At 51.4% G+C, this 2,669-nt stretch overlaps 1 pseudogene; it reads right to left on the bottom strand.

The window, feature by feature from the left end:
• Positions 1-212: 212 nt before the first annotated feature.
• Positions 213-2,669, bottom strand: part of LOC119333240 — a 14,409-nt pseudogene continuing 11,952 nt past the window's right edge.

Genomic DNA, 2,669 nt, shown 5'->3' with positions numbered 1-2,669 from the left:
TGATGTGACCACATGCATGTGAGTAGTAGATCATGTGTCTAGTTGCATAGGAATTGGTGGCCATTTTGTTCTCTTACTGTTTGGTCTAGCCAATTTTTTTCTGCTTGCATGCGTACAACATGTTAGGTATTGACAAAACTTTCGAGAGTTTAATGTAGCTGATTTTTCCTTCTTTTTTTTGTATGCGTGCCGTCAATAGCCTTGACATCCGCTCAATAGAATATACAAAAGAGTGCCTGTCAAAAGAGAAAAAAAGAAAGCCAGAGAGAGAGAAAAGGTCTCACCCAAACCTCATACGAACTCGCACGACAACTCCAGCAGTAGTCCAAACAAAGGTCAATCGGCCTGTGTTGCTGATGATGATCAGCACGTAGCTTGCAGTTGTCGTCGGCGAGGCACCACCGCCTGAAACATGTTAATAGGGTTGAGTTACGGCAGCCGGCAGTTGGACTCGGGAAGGCTGCAGTTGTTGGCCGACAGCTTGGTGTGCCCACTCACGGCCAGCACGCAGCTCTCCGCCGTGGCCAGCTCCCGCTGCAGCTCCTCACCTGGAGCCCGCCTGTCCGGTGACTCTCCGCCGTGACCAGCTCCTGCTGCAGCTCCTCACCTGGAGCCTGCCTCTCCGGCGACAACACCAGCACGTCCTTGTAGCTCTTAACAATGAGCGCGCCCGCCTTGCACCACCACCCATCTGGATCAGGTATTCAGGTTCAATATCGACATGGAAAAATGGCCCCAGACCCACACTCCCCGATCCCCCATCACCTGCAGCCACCTCGTTCTGCCGGGCGCCGCACCCCGCGTCTATAAAAGAGGAACCGTGCCGCGGGCCACGACAAACGTTAACCCCTGTTCATAGGACGGCACCTCCTCTTCTATGACTCCACATGGTGGCTCCGGATAGTATCGACCGGAGCAGTTGAGCAGTGGCAACACCGGTGACCCCATTTGGGAACAGCTTGACGCATCGTGGTGGTGGTCACCACCGGGCTAGTATGTGCTGCGTCGATCTGGGTGGATTCAGTGTGGAAGGTGCGGATATTGAGCAACATGCAGGACAACACCGCCGACGCCTGCTGCCGCCCTCTCTTTCGGTCTCTCCCCGACGGCTGGTGTAGATTCGATGAGGAACCATGTGAGGCAACAACCACAGCAAGCGGCATGGATATTTCGATTTGCGAGCAGTGGAGCACCGGCTGCCGAGGCAGGAGGCACCTACTGAAGTGACCGCGGCACCCGCGCCCAGGATGGCTACCTTCCGCGAGGTGGTCGCGAGGTGACGCAGCCAGCGGCGCCCCGTCCTACTCTTTCCTGGCATCTGTCTTCAAAGCTCGCCGCCAACGAACTGCAGCGAGGCCTCCCATCATCAGCTGCGCGCGCCTCCCATAGTCCCACGCACACTCTCAGCCACCTCGGTGACGTGGAGAGGAGACGGGTTGCGGCTGGAAACTGCAGGTACTACCGAAGGAAGCAAAGCAATCTATTTATAGCCTCAGAGAAGACTGAGAAAAGCACATAAGGAAATGAGGGAGACAGCACCGGTCAAAAGGAATGGCAGGCTCGCGAAGCACCCAGCGCCATCTAGACGAAGCGACAGGCACACTGTCAGAAAGCGGTACCGCCTTACGTGCTGTCCAGATTTGCTTCTGTCGCTGTCGACCGATCTAGGCGGGCCGCTGTTGCTTCAGTTCTTCCATCGCTTTCCTTATTTTCTATTCGACGTTGTCCAATCCAATCCTGCCGCTGTTAGTCTGCCTGTAACGTCGCTTTCTATTCTCCACCGCTTTTTGATAAAGGACGTCGGCACCGCATACGAAAGCGACAGGAACCAATCAGCAACACCACACACAGAACCCAATAGGAAACAGAAAGCGACAGTACAAATGGACCAACAGCGGCTCAACAGAATCTGCCGACAGCAACATACCCAGACAGCGACACGAAACCCAACAGTCAATAGAAATGGAAGGAAGCATGTAAGAAAAACAACCACGCGAGCCTACCGCACATGCAACCAAAAACGCTAAACGAACCAAACGAGCCATCTTTTGAACGAAATAAGTGAATCCACCAACCAATTCTACCTCGCCCCATACCAAAATAATAGCACGTGTCCCATCCACACTTCACCATCAATCACTTTCATCCAAGTGGTTGAATCTCATGGCAAAAAACTTGCCTGGAATAGAGGCTTGGGTATTCCCTCCGATCCAACTTAATTGACGCTGCTCTAGTATAGCTCTGTACTAAAGTTGTACTAAAGCAGCGTCAATTAATATGGACTGGAGAGAGTAGTCTAGAATTTTTGTTAATTTTGTTGTGGAAATAGCAGCTATGTGAATTAATCAATTGCATCAAACTTCTTTTGCCAAGTCACGGTGGGATCCTGGAAATTTACTCATGGTGCTTTGTTGTTACTTTGCTTCTCGTGCCATCAGTCTTCTTCGTTGGTATGTTTTGTAGTGTTTCATATATACTCCCTCCGTTCTAAAATAGATGATCCAACTTTGTACTAAGTTAGTACAAAGTTGTGTCATATATTTTGGAACGGAGGGAGTAGAACTCAGTGTTGGGAGGGATTTTTAGCTTACTCTACCGAATAGGGTAATGGGAGCGATTAACTCCAATGGGGATTGACCCAACATTTCATTTCGAAGCAGCGCGCGGGG

The sequence above is a fragment of the Triticum dicoccoides genome, chromosome 7A (genome assembly GCF_002162155.2).
Source record: "Triticum dicoccoides isolate Atlit2015 ecotype Zavitan chromosome 7A, WEW_v2.0, whole genome shotgun sequence".
In the NCBI taxonomy this organism is placed as follows: Eukaryota; Viridiplantae; Streptophyta; class Magnoliopsida; order Poales; family Poaceae; genus Triticum; species Triticum dicoccoides.
The sequence above is the reverse complement of the archived record's forward strand: the minus strand, read 5'-3'. Positions and strand labels throughout refer to the sequence as shown.